Here is a 21,160-nt window from a genome sequence, read left to right as displayed (position 1 = left end):
TCTCCAATGTGCAGAGTGCACTGCTGCCACATCCAGATAATCAGGCCCTTTATCCTGCAGGACCAGTTATTCTTTGTACCTTCCTCATGTGGTCACATACGTCATGTTAGCGGCTAGGAAGCCTGCTGCTAAATCCATCTGTGTGGTCCACAGGACTAGGTTTGTTCATAGGTGTGAGTTAGAAAGCATCAACCCTTTTAAATCTTACACTTCCAACATTCTGAGACTTGCATTGCCCCTTACTGAACAGAACCTGGCTTTGGCTACAGTGAAGGGCTACCTAGCGACCATCTCTGATGTCTTGTGTCTTCCTGATCAAGTTTCTCTGTTTAGATCGCCGCTAATGCTGCACTTTCTGAATGGTTAGCTTTACTTGTTTCCTCCCACTCTTTTTATTGTTCCTCAGCGGGATTTAAAACGTATTTCGACTTTCTGTTTATTCTCTCCTTTCCAGACAATTCACACTTAACTGGTTTGACTACATATTCCAAAAATACGGTTCTCTTGGTGGCAATTACTTCTGCTCGCAGTGTCTGAGAACGTAATTCCTTCTTGGTTCTTCTGCCTTTTTACAGTTTTCTACTTAGGCAAGTTGTTTTTTTGGGCCTTGCCTAAGCAGCGACCGAGGGCACCATTTCATTCTATATCACCCTCTGTTCTGTACCATATCTGCAATGCACCAGTCGAGAAAGACCCTCGGGCTGGTATTTGTGCCCATTCTGCTGAAGCCATAGTTACACCCATGGCTCTTACATTAACCACATCGATGCTAGTGTTATTTTCCTCCTGTGCTGAGCTTTTGGTTTTCCCATTGTTCATGACGAGCTCAGCTCGTCCTGAGTGTATGGAGGTGTACATCATGACGAGCTGAGCTCGTCATGAGCGTCCAAGGAGTTAAGTGCCTCAGTTGCCGATATCTGCTGGGCAGGTACGTGGTTGTCTTTGCTTACTTCTGCTAAGTGCTGCTGCCTCATGTCTCTGATACATAGTGATGGCTACTTTGCCTGAGCTGTGTTGCATGGTTTCCTTGATAAACTGGCCATGTTCTTTCCCATCTTTCAGGGAAAGTGTTGTCTTGTGCCTCCATTATAAGCAGCGGAATCTGCAGAAAGATGTATCCATAAGAAGAAAAGTTACTTATCTTCAGTAATTATGTTTCTGTTGGATACTTAATCTTCTTGCAAATTCCTCACCTATCTTCCCCCCTCCCTGAAGTATTTAGTGATGTGATTAATGAGATCTACAGGTATACAGAAATATTATGTGCTGTATTTCTTGCTGTTGTGGCTCACTGATTTCCTCTACATAAGCCTTGATAACGCGAGGAGTGAATAGCAGGCATGATTCCAGCATCCTGGTTGTTGTCTAATATACTCCAATGACGTCACATCCGCCGGTGGAATTTTGTGATCTATGTGGTGGATGGGCAAAAAAGTTCTCAAGACCAGTCTGAAGCCTGGAAGGAATTCATAAGGTGAGGAGGTATCCAAAGGAAAAGCCCATATCCGCCAAAAATATTGTTACTGAACATAATAAACTTTTACTTCCATATGTAATTCTAGTCAATACATTTGTGGTCCTCAAAAGTATTCCTAGTAGTTACTTTCTTCTGCTGTGATATGTTAAAAAAAAATTGGTAAATAACAAAGGCTAGTTTGGCTCTGCAGCACATTCGTCTGGCTGGAGGTTCAAGAGAAGATCTTTGACAAAAACTCACTGCCCTTCCAGCAAGCATGTGACAAGAAAGGGACAGCGCTGACAGTTGATGGGCTCATTTACTGCATTCTTTGCAAACTTTGCATCATTACTGATTTTAAAGGTCTTTAGCCTGGCGGCCCTAGTTGCCCTTTATGGGAGGCTTTCACAATTGCAGTTACCAAATGTAATGGCAGTCTTAGTGCTAGCAAAGTGGGCATTATACCCCAGTCAACTAAAGGTAGTGTTTATTTGCAACAAGAAAAAACAAGAAATGTCTCCTTCACCAGCATGTACTGGTAGAGGGGTTTGAGAAGTCACCAAAGTCCTTTTGATTAACTGCTTTCAGATATCTGCTTATGTCAACCCACCATATTCTGCGGTACCCAGTGTGCCTAGCATAATGAATAAGGAACCATGTACCCTAGTTCTCGTAGCTCCAGTTTGGTGAGGCAATATCCATACAAGAATCCGCATCCGCTGTCTATGAAGCCTTGTCCCTTCATCTACTGTCAATTGTGAGATGGCCCACCCATTATCATGACCGTCTCATACAATGTCCCTGCAGTAGCTTCAATTTGCAATCACATGTGATTCATAGTTTAGGTGAGTGGCAATGGGACTGCATCTTGCATTGGAATTTGTCAATCTCTGTGTTGTAGTTGTTGCTAGTAATAAACATGCTGGATGTTAGACCTGGCATCTTTTGGTTTGGTTTCCCCTGACTTTTTTGCCTTCTGAACTCCAGTTTTCGACTGTGTGCTGAACTTCATTTTTACTGGCTGCTGTGCACTTTTTCACTGCTGACTATTTCGGAAGTGCATGTTCTCTGTGTCTCAAATGTAATGGCATTTGGATTCTCCATGATTGCCATATTTGATTTACTAATACGTCTCTAATACAGTGTACTACATGTGCCTAGAGCCTGTGAATCATTGGGTAATAGTAGGCCTGCGGCAACTGATTGTGCCACCCACATGAGTTACACTTTTTAAACATGTCTCCAGCCTGCCACTGGAGACCCTAGGTGTGCAGGTTTAAACTGCCTTTTCGACCTGACAAGTTAACCTACTTGTCAGGTCTAATCATTCCTTTTTGTATGACACGTAGGTCACCCCTAGGGCAGGCCCTAGACAACCCATGGGCAGGGTGCAGTGAACTTAAAAGACAATACATAAACCTTTCAGTTTAACATGTTCTGTTAGTGAAAAACCCTTACATTTGTATTTCACTCTGCAAGGGCTATCTCTTCCAGAGGGTAACATTGAAGCTGCCTTGTAATATTGTACAAGTGTAACTTTCAATTGGGAAACAATAGGAAAAGTATGTTTGGTGTCTCTGGACTCACAATTTAAAAATGCGTCTATTTAGTAAGATGGCATGTTCTTTTTTTTTTTTTTTTTAAACGCTTCAGTGCCTTCTGCTTGTTTTTGGAATACATGTCTGTGTTGGGTGACTACCGGGCTTTGTGCATTCGCTCTAGACCGTCACACACAGGGCTTGACAAATGTACTCGACTGCTCGCAAATGCGAGTATATTTCTTCAAGGGCGAGCCAGTTTTGAGGCCTACTTGACCGGCCTGGCGAGTGATATCTGCTGCTTCAGTGCCAGGTGCCAATTTGTGGGTCGGTGCAATTGAGGTAAGGTTGAGTGGAAAAGTGTACTCACTCGACCTGCAGGTCAAGTAAGATTTTTAGATTTGCGAGCCCTGACACACAAAGGAAGCTGAGGTGTGCCACTCGTATCCTGATAGACCATCATCCGCGAGATGGGTCTTCCTGAGTGAGAGGCAGGAGCGGACACTTGCACCTGAATAGGACGGTGCCAGTCCCCACACAAAGAGCTGCATACCTGCCTGTAGTGTGTCTGGAGCCAGGGCAGGGTCGTGTGCACTACAAAGACCTTTCTTTGAAGTCTCCCTACTTTAAAAGCTAAAATGGGTGTAAGTACTGGACCACTGACACAATGTACTCGGAACTCTTCTGGAACTGAGTTCATTCTATTTGGAAGAAGAGCTGTTATGCTGCCAGGAGGGACTGCCACTTTGCTGGTTGCTTTGCTGTGTTGGCCTGCTACCTGCAGCTCCTTGCCTGTGAATGAGAGTACTGGATTTGACTCTCTACTCCCTGCAACTCTAAAGTTTCTCCAAGGCTTTATTGGTTTGCCTCCTGTTTTCTGAAGTCTCTGGGAAATCAAAGACATCCCCTGCTTCTTGCTATTAACACCTGGGCTTCTCTGCTGTGAGTCCTACTCCGCTAAGTGGTGCCAAACCCAGTCCTGGGCCCTTGGAAGTGAGCGTTTGTGGCTGCAACCCTAAATACCAACGCATCAAGGATGTTGCACCAATTGAAACTGGTGTATTTCCCTACGACGTTGAAGCATTGCTCCAGCCTGCACTGAAGCCGCAGACACCACTCCCCGACTGCGCGACGTATCGTCCGCAATCTTCAACGCAGCGCTGACTTTGCTGATGCAGCGCCTCCGCAACACCCAGTGCTGCACGCATTACCTATGTGCCCGATGCACATCGCTTCTTGACATTGATGCATCCATGACGTTGCCTGGCTACAGAAATGACGCATCCCCTCCTTTGCACAACGCATCGTCTACAATCTTCGGCACATCCAAGGTGCTGTCAGCGGGTCTGTGTGACTCCTGAACCCGGCCCACACTCCATTGCGGTCGGACAGAGCTTTTGGAATTGCCGGTCAAGTCCAACCAGATAGCCCCAATTGGAGCTACTGATTGGCAAGTACTTCATTTTCAGTTAATTATCTTGTGTATATTGGATTTTTATTGTGTGTTTTTTTTTTTTTTTTTTGCTCAGATAAATATTGGCTATTTTTCTAAACCGGTGTGGAGTTCTTTTGTGATATTTTCACTGTTAGTGTGCGTGTGTGCACACACAAATACTTTACACATTTTCTCTTTAGTTTAGCCTGACTGCTCTGTGCCATGCTACCAGAGGGTGAGCATATGTAAACTTTTAATATGTACTACACTTACCCTGACTAGGGTTGTGGTTCCTACTTGAAAAGGGTGCGTACCTCTGCTAACCAGAAACCTAATTTCTAACACTGGAGATTAAAGCTTTCTTTTTGGTTCTTACTGTCTTCCTTTTAGTGGCCCATTCCTGGCTGTGTCATAGCGATGCACTCTCCCGCAGCTGGCAGAAGAAATATGGATGAAAAATCAAATAACTCCAGGACTTTGACAACAGGCGATTTTCCCCCCACCCCTCCCAAGCCCCCTGCAATTGATAAATAAATGTTCTTAAGTGTTCCTGACTCTATCTTCGAGGCATTGGCACCAGGTCATTGGTGATTTTTCTTTTTGCCATTCAAAATTTGTAAGGGCAAGTCTCCTCCTAGGTTGGTGAAGCTGATTTTAATGGGATGTACCTTAAAATCCGTTGGACACAATGGGCTTTGTAAATGTTTCTACAGACCGATGTGATCCAGAGTCTTCCAAAAAACAAAGGTCTGCCTGAGATAAATGTTCCTTTTACTGGCCTTGTTAAGTCTTGTTTTGGGACCACTTAAATGTTCTTAGGAGGGCACACGTTTTCTTCCTCCAGATGAGGAATATCTTGCTCCTGGAGGGAGCATGCTTTACCTTTCCCTTGCGCCTCTTCTTGTAGAGCTAGGCTTTGCCCATCTTGACTTCCTCCCGAGAAAAGGGTCCTTGTGGATGCTAGTAAGTCCAACACCAGAGCACAGTACAAGAATTAGTTGCTAAGATTCTGCTGTTGATCCTTGGCAAAGAACAACTTGCTCACTTGCTTTTGGGCAATGTTCTGTCTTTTTCAAGAGATCTTGTTGAAAAAGGGTAGTGGGAATCCAGGTCGATGCCTGTGATGTCTTCCTCAGACATTTATACCCAGAGAAATAATTATGGTTAATTTGATCTTCTTCCCGTGCTAAAGAAGTTGTCAAATGTCATCTGATGAGTTTATTGCAACTGTTACTCCTATAATCTACTGGGCAGAGTTGCTGTATTTGACTCTAGTCCATCACAGTTTGAGAAACACACTCTTCAAAATAATTGCTTCATGTATTGTAGCACCTATCCTAGATGATGTATTAGACCTGATACTTTCTAAAACGGTTGTTGGTAAGCATTAAGCCCTGTCCACTCTTGAATCGGACACAATGTCCCATCGAGGCACGGTACATTTGAGGTTTCATCCCATCCAGTGAAACGTGACATTGTTTAGGACACATCCCACCTTTTTATTCCTATTGTGTAGACTGTATTCAACCTTAACAAAGACTTTTTCATCATGCTTTCTTGTCTGATTATATAATACACCCATCATCGATGTTGTGCACCTTACAGTTCTACATCAATAGCTCAAAACAGTCTTCTGCTTACACATATCTACTCTTTGTGACTTTTTTAAGTAATGATGCCTGACCAGGTAGATCACTTCCAGCAACCTATGCTACTTTACTGTGAAACAGACAGACTATTGCTTGTGCTAGCATACTCCAGCAGAGTGCAGAAACTTAAATAGCATTACCCTACACTCATTCCGCCAGCATAACACTCTTGATGATTTCTGTAGGTACTGCAAAACTTGGCGTAGAATGAACCTCCAGGCCAAATTTAACAGTACCCGGAGAAATCATCCGGAGTTGAACTTATTTGAATAGACTTAATCTGCCTGTTACTGCTTTTTAGGTCTCGCACCTGCGATACAGGGCGAAAGCCCTGTCGCAACGAGACCTATTGCTGTCGGCTCTGCTTACAAGAAGCCAAAAGGGAGCCCAGAGATGGGCACGCGCAGCATGCCGGAATCGGATCAGGTCGCGCGCGTGAACACGCGCTCCGATTCCGACAGACAGACAGACAGACACTCTCTCTGCCCCCCATTGTCCCCCCCCCCCCCACTCACCGGGTTCTTTCCTCGTGTCCGCAGGTCGGTATCGGCAGCAGGCTCCAATTCAAACTCTGAGCTCGGCGTGTCTTCTCCGGCAATCTTCAGTTTGCGCCGGGACAGCCAATGTGCACGGGCATGGCGTCTCGTGCGCTCCCACCGCGCTTTCAGTTTTGCGCCTGGCGATCCTCAGCTTGTATTCACAGTGGTTTGGGTTTTTATACACACATTGTTCTTTTTTGCTACTGGGTTGCACAGAGTTTTTTGTTTTCTCAGTCCAGAAAAAGTGGAATTACCAGGATAGTGCTGGCAGGAAGTGCGTGGCTTTCGCCCCTGAATGCAACATGCGTGCGGACTAGTTTCTAAAGACGTGTGTTCCTGATGAAGAACCGTGACGGGAGTTTACTGGTGAGTATTTTTACCGACTGCTGCAGGCTGCGAAGTTTACGTTTGTCGGCTCCTGCACAGAAGTGCCATTCCTTCCTCCAGGGGCTGCGAGCTGATGAGATTGGCAGGCCCAGGCCCGCTGAGACCTGCCTTCTTGCCTCTTAACCCCTCCTTCAGACAACTTCGTATTTGGGATGTCGAGTCTCGCACGTACCTGGCCATGTCACGCACGGGGGCGACAATAGAGGGATCAGGCATGTAGCGTTGGACACCCTCCAGAGACAGAATTCTGTGACTGCGTGTGTTCTCGTAAACACTTAAATGCGACTGGCATGTACAGGCGTGAGCTCAGTGCTGTGGGGCTCGAGCTGCGTCCTACTGACCAAGCCCAAATAAACCGAAAACGGTTGGGGTGGTTTGTGTTGCGTAAAGGCGAATCCCATCAGGCAGTTAGGGATGTTTCGCAAAAGGCGGGCCTCTGTTCAGAGTGCCATAGTGGGGCAAAAACTATGGACTGGAGTGCAGCCCCGACCGAGCACCAGGGTCTAATATTAATACTAGCATGTATCCATCACCTTGTTTGCCGCAAGTTCCACAGGGGCACAATGTAGAGGTGTGCTCCCTAAGAGGACGTCATCCGGCTGGGGTCACAGACGTAAAAGCAGATTAATGCTAGTTGCCAGTGGAACAGCTCATGCCTCATGGTGTCTGGGTGGGAGACAGCTGTTTTCTTGAACACGCTGCTGACACCGAAATCGTACACCCCATAACTCGATCTGTGAATCGAGAACCTTTGAAGTAATTTTCCACAAGAGAGATGTTTGTGTCCGGTATTAAAGCCATCACTGTATAACATGATTATCATCACATCCCTAAAATAGCTATGGCTAGCAATGCTGTGCCGGGGCCTTTACAAAATCCGCCGGAGGGACCTCAGAAATGCTGGGCAGTGCTGGCATTTCTTAACCGGGATGTCACACTTGTTATGGGGCAGAGCTGACACTTCTGTGCAGACCTGCAGTGCTGTTCATTGTACAGGGAGCCCAGCCACATCTTGTCAGAAGGGCAGTGCACTGAGAAAGGACCGCCACTTGGCAGCATTCATCCAATAAGGGAGCTCCAATCTGGCGTTTCCTACCACCGACAAACCTGATGAATAGGCGCTGGGGCAGGCTGTCAGTGCAGTCGTTGTATTACCAAAGGGTTGTGTTCAGGAGCCCAGTGAAGCAGAGACCCTCATTCCCCAGCACCCCATGCTACCAGTGAGTAAGGGACACGCATAGTGCATTTGTACTGTGGAATTACAGTGTTGGCGCTACAGACAAATACAATCCAGAGCCTGAGAAATGACAGTCCGCTCGAGTGCACTGTATTTTATCAGCATGTGCCTGTTAATGTGTTGTGTTTGCCCTGTCTTCGGTGCTAGTTTCTATTTCTTGGCACTCCCTCTGTCTCCTTTCTCACACGGGCTTTGCTCCGTTCTCTCCCCTTTTTGAGTTTCAAAAATAAGTTTATTAAAAGGAATACAAGGTAATAATACAAAATAGGAACATAGTATTGTGAGGAAAAACAATAAGGGGATGAGAAGGAAAGGGGAAACATAATGATTAAGTGAGAAAAAGAAAGAAAAACAATGCAATTTGAAATGAGCAATTCGAAACTTAATGGATTAATCATGGGTATCAAGAGTTAAAAAATAAAGGGTGTAATAAATATGCAATAGAAACAAATGCAATTAGAGCTATGCAGTAAAAGAGTTAAGCCGAACATGAGGAAATGGAAAGGGTATCAAGGGGGTTTAGGAACCTCCTGCTGAGCAGGTCGCGGACGAAAGGAGCGAGTTGTACAGTTATCTAAATACAACGTAATAGGTAGCCATAACTCAGCACGTTTAGCTGCCAACTGTGCAGGAAAAACAAAAGCATTATCAAGTCTATGGTTGTGACAAACTCTATACCACCAGGCTTTGAAAGTGATACTGGACGTAGACTTCCAGTTGATAGTAATTTGTTGAAATGCAACCGCCAATAATAAGTCAACAATGCGAACATTAAGATCATTCTGGTCCCAACAAGGGGAGAGACTTCCCAAAAAGATTTGAGCATGAGAAAATGGAATACTAGTGGAAAAAATAACATTAATTTGAGCCCAAACTTGTAACCAGAAGGCATGTACCTCCTTGCAAAGAAACAACATGTGAAACAAAGTAGCATTAGGGGAAGAGCATGACCAACATGTATCTGGTGTGGTAAGGAAACGTTTGTGAAGGGTGGAAGGAGTATGTAATAAACGATTGTAAATAAAAAATATAGATTGCGTTAGAGAAGCAGCTCTGGAAGTTTTACGAATCTTCATCCAAATCTTATCCCAAAAAGAAGTTGGCCAAGACAAGGAAAGATCACTCTCCCATTGCTCCTCCACTTTGCTTTTGAGTCTGGGAAGAGTATGTGTATGAAACTGTTTATATAGGACAGAAGCTTTTGGAAGGGTTAGTAAAGTAGAATGAAGTTGAGTAATAGGATCAGGGGAAGATAAAGAGGGGTGGGATTTGGGAAGTTTATTATAGGCCTCCATAACTGATGCTTTAAGGAGGAGATATTGGGGAGCAGAAGAGAGGGGTAAGTCAAAGGTGGAGCGAAGAGTGTGAAAAGGCAAGAAAGTGGATTGTGAAAACAGTTGTGAGATCCAAAGCAACCCTTTGGCTCTCCAAGATTTCCAGAGAATAGGCTTACCTCGGAGTAAAAGGTATTTATTGTGCCAAATAGTGGAGGAAAGGAAATCAGTAACACAAACAGGAGGAGGAGGATGAGAGGATAAGAGGAGTTTGAGAGTAAATTTATGTATAGGAGTAAGAATTGAGGAGGGCTTGCGTGAGAAAGAGATACATTCAGCAAAAGAGAAAGGTGAGAGAAAAAGGCGCTCCACCTTAGTCCACAAAGGGCAAGGAGAATCAGGATCTTGTAGCCAAAAGGAGGATTGACGTAACAAAAAAGCTCTATGATAGGCCAGGAAATTCGGAAAATTAACACCCCCTTCAGAAGCAGGACGGGTGAGTCTAGCAAGGGACATTCTGGGTTTATTCTTATGCCATAAAAAGGAAGATAAGACTGAATTTTTTTTTTATAAACTTAGCTGGAATAGCGATGGGAATATTGGAGAGAGTATAGAGAACAACAGGGGGGAGCATTTTGATAGTATCTAAGTGACCCCACCAAGACAAGTAAAGAGGGTGCCACTTAGCCGTAAGGTCAGATAATTTCTGGATGCACTTGGTTAGGCAAAGGGAAACAGTATCAGGAATGGAGGGGGTAATATGCAATCCTAAATATTTAATATGAGAAGAACTCCAGGTGAAATTGGAGGCCCTGAAGTCATTCTTAAAAGTAAACTTTGTCAGAGGCAGAATTTCGCATTTATCATGGTTAAGTTTATAACCAGAAATTGAGGAATAATGCTATACTTCTGCTAAAAAAGCGGGGATGGAAACAGTAGGGTTCGAGATGAAAAGTAAAATGTTGTCTGCATACGCAGCAAGTTTTATGGAAAGATCCTTAGTCTGAAAGCCATGAATATCAGGATTTTGACGTAGTCTGGACAAAAAGGGTTCTAGGGCCAGGTTAAATAGAAAAGGTGAAAGAGGGCATCCTTGACGAACACCTCTACCAAGATCAAAATAAGGAGAAATTTGGCCATTAGCAAAAACTGCAGCTCGTGAACGGTAGTATAATAACGAAATTAGGGAAATAAATTTAGGGCCAAACCCAAACCAATTAAGAGTATGAAAGAGGTAAGGCCATTCTACCCTGTCAAACGCTTTTTCAGCGTCTAAGGCTATTGCCGCGAGGGGGTATTGGAGATGTGAGGATTTTGTTAAGATGTTAAATAAGAGTTTTGTGTTATCAGTGATGTAACGTCCTTTAACAAAGCCTGATTGTTCATCTCCTAGAAGGTCAGGAAGTAAATGATCTAATCTAATCGCTAGTGATTTAGCAAAAATTTTGTAGTCTTTATTAACTAGGGAAATGGGTCTGTAGTTTTTACAATATTGGACATCTTTCCCGGGTTTAGGAATTAAACAAATGTGTGCATCCGAGAGAGTGCCAGAGGAAGAACCTAATTCAGCAAAAGAGTGGAGAAGGGAATGGAGTTTTGGAATGAGTAATTTTGAAAAGTGAAGATAAAACTCAACAGTAAAACCATCAGGGCCAGGAGCCTTGTTGAGTTTTAAACGTTGAAGGGCAGCAAGCAATTCTTTTTGTGAAACGTCAGATTCTAAGGAAGAAAGGTCAAGAGGGAAAGAAGTAGGGGTTTGAATGGTAAAGAAAAAGTGAGCAAGAGATTGAGGAGAAGATTGGGTGTCTGAAGTGTATAAGGTCTCATAGAAATGGGAGAAAGTAGCAAGAATGTCTGCATCCTTATGTTGTAAGCGTGCATCATTATCATAAATCGATTCAATATTTACTTTATTATGCTTGACCTTTAAGTAGTTAGCAAGAATCTTCCAAGCTTTGTTCCTACCACCATAAAATTTGGCACTAGATTTAAGCAAATATAAAGAAGCATCTTCAGTAGACTTTTCATTAAACTTGATTTTAGCAGCGACCAGAGATGTCAGACTATCCGAGGAATGTGAAGTGAAATAGGCGTGTTCCAATCTCTTAATGTCATGGAGGAGGTTTTTGGTGAATTGGCGAGCAGTTTTTCGTTTTTTAGCGACAAAATTAATAATGAAGTCGGGCGCAGCTGCTTTAAGAGAGTGTGTTTTGAAATGGGTGGGATATCATTAAAAAGGAAAAATTCATCAAAAAAGGTAGAAAAGGAGATGGAAAACTTGGGATCTAGAAGGAGGGCATTATTAAAACGCCACCGTTTAGGATCATCAATTTTGGGTAGAACCTCAAGACTGACCACTACAGGGGCATGGTCAGAAAGCAAAATCGGACCAATTTCTGCCGCCTGGAGCGTTTGAGTAAGTGCGTGGGAAACAAAAATATAATCAAGTCGTGATTGGGAACGGTGTTGGGGTGAGTAAAAAGTAAACTCTTGCAAAGTCGGGTTACATAAACGCCAGGAGTCGACAAGCTTATGTTGCGAAATGGCTTGAGTAAAGAGTTTGTGTGGTTTTGTGGGAATATAAGTGGCATCAGACTTCCTGTCCAGAAAAGGATCAAGAGGGTGATTGCAGTCTCCCGCAAGGATGAAATTGTCATCCATGAATTGGGTGATGCGGGGAGAAAATTCAGCCCAAAAAAGGGGTTCACCGTTTGTGGGACCATAAACATTAAGGAGGGAGATTAGAACACCTCTAAGTGATAATCTGACATGGTTCCATCTACCATTAGTATCTGAGTCTTGAGAGATGACTGTAAGAGGGAGCGACCTGCGACATAAAATAGCAACACCATTACGTTTATCATCACCCTGTGAGTAAAAGACTTCACCCACCCAACCTCTCTTTAGTTTCTCAGATTCTATATCTGAAAGGTGAATTTCTTGAAGAAATGCAATGTCCATATTTAATTTGACTAGGTGAGATAAAATGCGCTGTCGTTTAATTGGGGAATTAATACCCTTTACATTCCAGGAAACTATATTTAAAGACATAGTTTACACAATAAAGCCATAAATTGGTGAACCAAGAATTCCAAAATATAAGAAATAAAAAAGAAGAAATCGGAGAAAAAGAAAGAAGTAATCAGAAGTGCAAGAAGAGAAAGAAGAGTGAATTGAGCAAGAAGGAAGCAATGTGCAAGGAAAATAAACGCATGAGTAGGAAAAAGACCCAAGATTAAAAAGTAGAAAAAAGAAGAGCAATGTAGAAGAATGAATAGAAAAGTAAAGAGTAGAAATTCTCGAAACTGAGGAAAGAGGAAATACAACCTGAAAAAAGAGAATCATCATCATTATGCAAAAAAGGATATTGATTGATAAAGGAAGGGGAAGAGGACAAGAACAAAAAACAAAGAAGGTACAAAAAACATGAGGAAAACATACCTACAAAAGAGAAATACGAGATGAAGTTGAGGGGGGAAGGGGCCAGGTAGGCAAGGCAACACAACTGAGATCAGCCGGGCAGGGAACCGGGAAGACGTCCTCAGACAACGAAGGGTTCCTGTGGAAACAATGATGGGGAAAAATAATAAGGTGTTACAAAAAACTATAACCTATAAAAGGACCATGGGACAAATCTTGGAGGATAACATTACAAGAATAAAAACAGTCAAACAGGCAAGAAACTTCAAAAGGGAGTAACCATGACGACAAAACGTAAGACTAGTACCTAAGCTGGCTAGTGCAGACATAAGTCAGTCAGAAGCGTGAAGCAAACAGCAACATTGCAATGCGAAAGATGGAACATTCAAACAAGCGAGAAAACATCAAAAAGGAAAATGCAAGTGAAGAAAGAACGAGAACATTACTAAGATATGCAGTATTAAAAGTCAGCCAGGGGAAGAGAACGAAGGACCAGAGGCATCCATGGCAGAGGTATGGTGTGCATTAATGAAGCTTTGTAGTCTCACTGGGTCTTCATAGGTGGTGGTTTTGTTATTGTAGGTGACTTTGAACAAACAAGGATGGTACAAGCCATACCGAGCACCCATAGAGCGAAGGACCTCTCTCATGCTTAGGAAAGCGTTCCTGCGGTTAGCAGTTGCTTTGGCGTAATCCTGAGCGAAAAATAGCGGAGAATCAGACCATGTCAATTTAGGAAGGGCCTTGGCAGCTGCTAGTACTTTCAAGAGATCAGTGTACTCCAAGAAATAAATAATTACGCCTCTTGGCCTTTGTGACATGGAGAGGGACGTAGGTAAGCGACCCAGACGATGCGCACGTTGGATGTTGAGAGATGTATCCTCTGGCAGGTGAAGCAATTTAGGAAGGAAGGATTTAAAGAAAGCAGGCGGATCAGACCCTTCAAGACCCTCCACCAGGCCGTAAATGCGGAGATTATTACGCCTGCCTCTATTTTCTAACTCCTCCACCTGCTTCTGAAGAGCGCCCACCTGCGAAGACAATTGTGTAACTGTGGCTTGAGATTCTTGAAAAGATGCGACAGATTGCTCCACCGAAGAAACCCTTGTTTCAATTTGGGACCAGTTGTCTGTTAGAACCTGAAGTTTGGCATTAGTCTCCTCCATGAAAGGGCGCAGCGACCCAATTTCCTCGAGAAAAGGACGAAATGATCGAATTTCCTCCAATAAGAGCTCCATAGATACAGGTGTCGATGGCTTAGGTGGTGAAGGAGGATCTTTTTTTAGTCGTTTAACAGTTGTTTTTCCCGTTAATGGTTGAGAGGACGGATCCATGGCTGCCTCCGAACCAGAGGAAGCAAGAGTGTCTTCTAGCTGGGAAAGAGCTGAAAACAACAAAAGCCACCCTTGTGGTCGCTTTGGAGGAGAAGCGAGACATGTGTTTTTGTCGTCCCATATAAAGAAGCTGAGAAACGAACAGGAAATGCAATGTAATAGCACTGGACAGCAAGGGAAAAAAGACACTCTGTATAGCGAATATAGTCACTTGTAGGCAGGTCCAGTTATGAGGCGTTAAGCATGAGTAATATGAGGGATGGGTTTAAGCATGGACAGCCAATATGAGTGTTGAGGAGATAAGTCAGCCAAGTCAATACCGCAAACAAGGAGAATGCATAATTTTTAGGGTAGATTTGCGCAACCAGTTGTGTCATAGAAGAAGTTCAAAAGCAGAATTGACATCCAAGAGGCAAAATAAGTAAAGGTGTTAAACCAGCTGAGGTGAGGAGGACATCCAAAAAGCAAAGCCTGCAGTAAGTAGTTATCACAAAATCGCCAATAAAATGAAAAGTAGCCAGGAAGGAAGCCTCTACAGCGTTGAGGTATTTCTCATGAAGATGTATCAACTAGTAGGGACAGCAAGTAATCTACTGCCTCTACTCTGCATTGAAACGATGATTTAGGTTAATGAAATCCTTCCAAAAGGTGACCAAAAGACATTAAATTGTGCCAAGTAAAGCCATAACAAAAACAACAAGTGATGGACTGAATGTGGATCAATGTCACACACTCCCCCAGTCAAAAGATCTGGGCCCAAATCCATCGTTTTTTTGCACTCCACACCACCCTGGGTTAGACAATGGCGATATGCAAATCAGCTCTGACCCTGTTGCCCCATGGGAACAGTCCAGTCCGAACTACAAAAGCCATGTCCTTCCCAGAACGGAATCAAGCATCCGAGGACCGGACCGGTTTCGAGGTAACACCTCTCATCAGCCCGGCTAGCTTGACTCCAAGTGGTGTGGAGTGCCTGGGACCCACGTCTGGGCATCCCCAGCGCACTTAGGGCGGCAATTGCAAAAACAACAAGTGATGGACTGAATGTGGATCAATGTCACACACTTTTTGTTTGGAAGTAAAGCCATAAGGTGCAGGGAATGCGGAGTAAACATACCAACATGCAGGCAAAAGTACTCCGAGGTGCACAAAATGGCGGTCGCGCTGTGTAGAAAAATATTCAGTCACAAATACACATCGCCTCTAAAGCAGTGCAGCAAGCTTCGACCTCATGGGGGTTGCAGAGGCGATCCAGGAGTTCAGCGACTTGCAGGTGAAGAAATAAAAGCAAAACGCACTCGCCTTTAGGAGAAGGACGCTCCGTGTCGGGACCCACAAGATGGCGGCCGCGAGCACCGGAGCGCCCTCAGAAGCAGAGCTGCAATTTTCTCCGCCTTCCGCATGAACGAGAGCGGCTCAGGAATCCCGCAACATAGCGGAGGTGTTCTGACGTCGGGACCGGACCTCCGACACAGGAACTGTTGGTGTTGAGAGGTGAGTCTCCTGGTGCCGCGGCGGAGCTTCACTCAGGCGCCGCCATCACCCACGGCGCCAAGCCACGCCCCGCGCCCCGTTCTCTCCCCTGTCATGCACAATCTCACTTTTCACTGTCCAATCTTTCAATTTTACTTTAGCAGTTCATCGCACTCACGTCTTCTCCACCCCCTTTCTCCTGCCCTAAGACCAATCCACTCCTTCTTCCACTCAACGGCCTGTCACCTGCGTGTTAATTTCCTCCCTATTTCCTCACCTCCCACCCTCAGCTTTGCTAGACATTTTTATGATTTTAATGTGAAAAAACACAGCTGTATTGTATTGCAATATTTACATACCGTTTACTACCCCATGTGGGGCGCTTAAGCACTTGCCTAAATAGGTAGTACACTGCACTGTGTAGGGTTGGAATTCCTTGTTTGATGCTTAACTGCAACAAGTTGCAAAACATTATTTAGAAAATGTGCACACTTCACACACAGTCATAGGGCTTGCATGAATTAAAGTAAGAGCTGTTGGTGTTAAAAATGAGTTTTTAATTTTTGCTTTTTTATAGCAATAGCGCAATGCAAATATAGTTACTCCACTGCAAATAAAACAAATTACAAAGTATTAAACATTGTAATTTTCAATGCCAAGAGCTCTAACTTTAACAAATGCGAGACCTATTGCATTGCAAATGCTTGTTTGTTCCTTCCTTTCTGTTATCTGCTATTAAGTCTACGAACACTTTGAGAGTTACATTTTTATGATGCTTTGTCGATAGGCTGTTTCCTGTTATCAACACACTCCTGCTGATCCCTCAAGAATTGGCCAAAATCAGACACCTATTTACTTATTTGTAGTAGAGTGCATTATTGAGGATCTGTGTTGTTAGTTGGCGCGGTGGGGTGGGGGGCGTAATGTGCAGTGGATGCATGTGAAGTGCACCAACTTTCTTGGTAATGGACACTAAATGCTCTGCTGTAGTGCAGTTTCTGGTCCCTCCTGTGGGTTCAGTGACACCCATAGGTTGATAATAGGAGCGAGCCTTAGGAGAAATGGTATCTATAAAAGAAACTTTGGTTCCATCTCCCATTGCCCATCGTTTTGGTCACAAAAATTTTGAAAAAGAGCTGCCTCACAAATAAAGTGAAGAGTTGCAGGCGAGTAATTTTTATTTTTTTCACACTACTTTTCAATATTTCCCATACAACTTGTTCCTCTCTAACCATTTTAAAAGTGTGAAGTTGAATAGTTAAAATAATAAATGCATGTGATTACACTAATGCTTCTAATTTGCCTTCCCTTCTGTTTCAGAGTCCTGCTGTTTCCACCTCTTCCAAACCGTTTGAGGTTTTTAACCCACCGAATCACAGAAAACTTTGATGGGCTGAGCAGTTTTTCTGTTGGGGAAAGACTAACTAGGAGGACTGTTGTGTGCCATGTAGACATCAGGTAATTCTAATGTTTAAACAAGGAACAATGCAAGATCTGCCATTATCAAGAGAATGTAGGTTTTGTGAATAGTAATAACTTTGTTTTCTTGAGAGTTCCTGGTATTTCTCAACTTCGTTTTTTAGGTCGAGCGGACCTAGCTTTCAATGTGAAAGCATTGAAAGCTGTCAGCGAAGACAACTTATGTTGCCCGTATTTGGGAATGTGGACAGCAATGTGCCACGCGGTTTTCCTTTCCAGATTTCACCGCGGGAGCGCGCCTCTCAGGCGCGCTTGCGCAGACACGTACACACAGCCCCTGCTTTCGCTTGGCTTGCATGCAACACGCATGCGCATACTCAGACACACACACACACGAGTACCCATGCACGCACCCATACATACAGAGAACCCACCCCCGCCGTCGCATACACACACTGCATACACACACTGCATACACACACGCTCCCCCCCCCTTACCTCACCAGAGACACACACACACGCGCACACGTACACACACGCCCCCCCCCCCCCCGCCCGCCCTCCCGCATACAGTCCCGCCCGCCCTCCCGAATACGGTCCCACTTACCGCCAATCCGGTGTTCTGTAGCCTCCGCGGGGCTCTCCCTTGGGCATGGGAGCCCCGCGTCACCACTGCTACTCGTGCCAGGAACTCCGTGGGTGCTGATTCGCGCACAAGGCGGAAGTCCCGCCCCCACGCTAGGTTTCGTTTTCAGGAGTGCGCGCGCACATCTTGTTTTTAAATGCGGGTTATTTTAAATTGTGTACAGTATCTGCTTTCTGCCCATTAAGTTTAATTTGATGCTGCACATCTCTTGGGTGCACCATCCTCCCGGCCCCCGTCCCCGCAGCATGCCTCACATACCTGCCCCTCATTCCCGAGCTGCTGCCGGTGCCCATCGGTTGTGCAAGGGGGGCGCTGTGTAAAGGATCCCGTTGCGCCATGTGCTGAAGACAAGTCAAGTTTCGGGCGGACCTCCATGGATCGTAGGCGGGATAGAGGGGTCTTCACACCTCCTCATACCCTGTCGGGCTGTGCGCGGGGCCCTGACCCTGACCTCTCTCGTAGCCTCCTTGCTCCAGAACTACGGACCCCCGCCGCAGTGCCAGCCCAGTGCCGAGTAACGCCACTCTCATTGAGGGCAGAGGGTTCTGTCAGACACCCTCGCCGCACACAGGGAGACTGCAAGGACCATCCGACAGGTAAAGCGATGCTTTTTTTTGTTGCGAAATTAAGGTGGGCATAACTTTCCTGGCAGTGGGAGGGGAGGGGTGGATCTGGTTGTAGGGCAGTCTGTCTGTGAAAAGCAGGTACATCGTTTCGCGCTGGGCGTCGCACGTTGTGTTTTTTTTTTTTGTATTTGTTAAAAAAAAGTGAAGAGGGGCGTACGTGTTAATTAAGGTTGTTACTAGTGACTTTTTGTAAGCAGTGGTGGTGTCGGAAGCGTTACATACCTCAAATAAAGGAGGGACCCACCTAATCCAGCTCAATGTAAAATATTGACCAATCGAGTTGGTTCTTCGAGAATATCACTGTTCAATGTCGGGGGTTTATCATAACTCCATAGCTACCGAGTAGCGCAACAGCACTTTACGGGCCGTGGATTTTAAATACTTTCTTGCCAGGTTAAACAAGAAACTAGAGGTCCCAGAATGAAATAAGTAGCTATTTGCTAAAAACCAACCACGTCCAGCATCTCACGTGTTACGTGGTATGTAGAGCCCTATATAACCCAGTTCGACTGGGCTGAGAAACATGGGTAAAACTGGAGAGCAAACAAAGGGGAATAATGTCCGAAGGAGTCAGGAAATGCACTGTCTGTCTGCGTGGTCTTTAAATAACGTTTGTTTGTGTGTGTAATGAAGTCCCATTGATTGTTGATTTGGGGGGGAGAGATAGGTGATTTTTTTGCCACTCTAAATCTGTCATAAAATCTGTTTGGTCCTTGACTTAGCGTGCCCTAGTCATATAAAACAGGTATTAAACATATGAACAATTTTTATTATAGTTTTTGTCTGATGAACTGAGGCACTACAAATTGTTCTCTCCATAAAACCAGTCTGATGTCACCATCGGACCAGTGGAGGTTGTGTGTGTCATATTTTCTGCATGACAAATGACCTTGTTCACGATTTCCATTGAAATACACTGAGCTAAATTGATTTTATGTGATAATCTGGCAGTATGACATGTTTGTGGCCCATCTGGTCTTAGCTGGGGCACCCTGATGAAATGTTGCTCAGAACCCTGACTTATTTTGGAGTTGCAGTGTACACAGTCTTTTTGAGAGACTCAATGCTCAATATAATGTAACGAGGACAGAAGTTGTCTTTAATTTGAGCACTGGAACATGCAAAATATGGGACCCAAAATAACTGAAAGCAATGAGCTATTGCATATTAATTCCCCGCTCTGGCTTATTTAAATATGCTCTTCCTCTACATTGCCCTCCAAACAGCTCCCTCTGCCGCTCTTCCTCTCCAGTGCCCTCAAAACATCTCCTACTGCCGCTCTTCCTCTCCAGTGCCCTCAAAACAGTTCCTTCCCTCTGCCGCCCTTCCTCTCCAGTGCCCTCAAAACAGCTCCTACTGCTGCTCTTTGTCTTGGTGCCCTCAAAACAGCTCCCTCTACTGCTCTTCCTCTCCAGTGCCCTCAAAACAGCTCGCTCTGCTGCTCTTCCTCTCCAGTGCCCTCAAAACAGCTCCCTCTTCACACACTCCGCACTCTCACACACTCCGCACACGCTGCAACACTCCCACTCTCCGCACCCTCCCACTCTCCGCACCCTCCCACTCTCCGCACCCTCCCACTCTCCGCACCCTCCCACTCTCCGCACCCTCCCACTCTCCGCACCCTCCCACTCTCCGCACCCCCCCACTCTCCGCACCCTCCCACTCTCCGCACCCCCCCACTCTCCGCACCCTCCCACTCTCCGCACCCTCCCACTCTCCGCACCCTCCCACTCTCCGCACCCTCCCACTCTCCGCACCCTCCCACTCTCCGCACCCTCCCACTCTCCGCACCCTCCCACTCTCCGCACCCTCCCACTCTCCGCACCCTCCCACTCTCCGCACCCTCCCACTCTCCGCACCCTCCCACTCTCCGCACCCTCCCACTCTCCGCACCCTCCCACTCTCTGCACCCTCCCACTCTCCGCACCCTCCCACTCTCTGCACCCTCACACTCTCCGCACTCTCACACACTCTGCACCCTCACACACAATTACACTCTACTGATTACAACATACACTCCACACAATACCACTCAGTGCCACATAATTATATGCTACATAATTACACTGCGCACAATGCAACATACACTCCAAATACCACTCAGTGCCACATAATTACACTCCACTGAATGAAACACACACTCCACACAGTACCACTCAGTGCCACATAATTATATGCTACATAATTACACTGCACTCAATGCAACATACACTCCAAACAATACCACTCAGTGCCACATAATTACCTGCCATATAATTACCCGCCACATAATTACACTGCACTCAATGCAACATGCACTCCAAATACCACTCAGTGCCCCATAATTAGACGCCACATAATTACACTGCACTCAATGCAACATACACTCCAAACAATACCACTCAGTGTCACATAATTATACACCACATAATTACACTCTACTGAATACAACATACACTCCAGACAATACCACTCAGTTCCACATAATTATATGCTACATATTTACATTGCGCTCAACGCATCATATACTCCAAATACCACTCAGTGCCACATAATTACACACAACATAATTACACTGCACTCAATGCAACATACACTCCAAATACCACTCAGTGCCACATAGTTACACACCACATAATTACACTCTAGCTATCGCATCACCACAGCATCACTCAGGGGCACCACAGCATCACTATGCGCTACCACAGCATCACTGTGCGCTACCACAGCATCACTCGTCGCAACCAC

The 21,160-nt window shown here is 45.1% G+C and overlaps 1 protein-coding gene across 2 annotated transcripts in view; it reads left to right on the top strand.

Moving 5' to 3' along the window:
• The window catches only part of LOC147682144 (uncharacterized), a 248,788-nt gene that overhangs the window by 39,655 nt on the left and 187,973 nt on the right, over nucleotides 1-21,160 (top strand). For both annotated transcript variants that reach the window (XM_086943557.1, XM_086943558.1), the window contains exon 3: nucleotides 17,063-17,200. The gene's annotated coding sequence lies outside the window, so the exon portion shown is untranslated. The remainder of the gene's footprint in view (nucleotides 1-17,062; nucleotides 17,201-21,160) is intronic.

This window comes from Lissotriton vulgaris, chromosome 11 (genome assembly GCF_964263255.1).
Source record: "Lissotriton vulgaris chromosome 11, aLisVul1.2, whole genome shotgun sequence".
Taxonomy (NCBI): domain Eukaryota; kingdom Metazoa; phylum Chordata; class Amphibia; order Caudata; family Salamandridae; genus Lissotriton; species Lissotriton vulgaris.
The sequence above is the reverse complement of the archived record's forward strand: the minus strand, read 5'-3'. Positions and strand labels throughout refer to the sequence as shown.